Source organism: Atractosteus spatula, chromosome 13 (genome assembly GCF_055471065.1).
Source record: "Atractosteus spatula isolate fAtrSpa1 chromosome 13, fAtrSpa1.hap1, whole genome shotgun sequence".
Taxonomy (NCBI): Eukaryota; Metazoa; Chordata; class Actinopteri; order Semionotiformes; family Lepisosteidae; genus Atractosteus; species Atractosteus spatula.
In genome coordinates this window covers 547,633-548,371 of record NC_142718.1, presented here as the reverse complement: position 1 = coordinate 548,371, position 739 = coordinate 547,633, and positions in this window count along the sequence as shown.

Sequence of the window (739 nt, the reverse complement as noted above, 5' to 3'; positions counted from 1 at the left end):
AGGATGCCCTTCTTTACCTAGAGAGTGGTGGGGGCAGGCACCACGAAACAGTCTGGTCAGTTGGACACAGAAGCTCTGAGTCTCTGGGAATCTCCAGGAAACCGCGGGATGAGACTGGTGAATCACGGAGAACAGGAGCAGCTCTGCCCTTTGTCCCCTGGGTCTCCCCCTCCCTCCCTCTCTCCCTGGGTGTGGGGTCACTCCTCTGAGCTGCAGCAGCACAACGACATTTTAGGGAAGTTTCAGAGAAACAGGAACAATGTTTCTACAACAGCACAGCCCCGGACACACAAGACAGCCGGAGAGAGAGAGGGAGGGAGGAGACAGAGACAGAACCAGGGAGACAGAGAGGTTAACACACAGACTCCTCCAGCCAGAGAAAGAGACAGAGAGGTTAACACACAGACTCCTCCCGCTGAGGAGAGTGAGACAGAGAGGTTAACACACAGACTCCTCCCGCTGAGGAGAGTGAGACAGAGAGGTTACAGCAAGACCAGTAAGAGTGAGACAGAGAGGTTAACACACAGACTCCTCCCGCTGAGGAGAGTGAGACAGAGAGGTTAACACACAGACTCCTCCCACTGAGGAGAGTGAGACAGAGAGGTTACAGCAAGACCAGTAAGAGAGAGTGAGACAGAGAGGTTAACACACAGACTCCTCCCGCTGAGGAGAGTGAGACAGAGAGGTTAACACACAGACTCCTCCCGCTGAAGAGAGTGAGACAGAGAGGTTAACACAC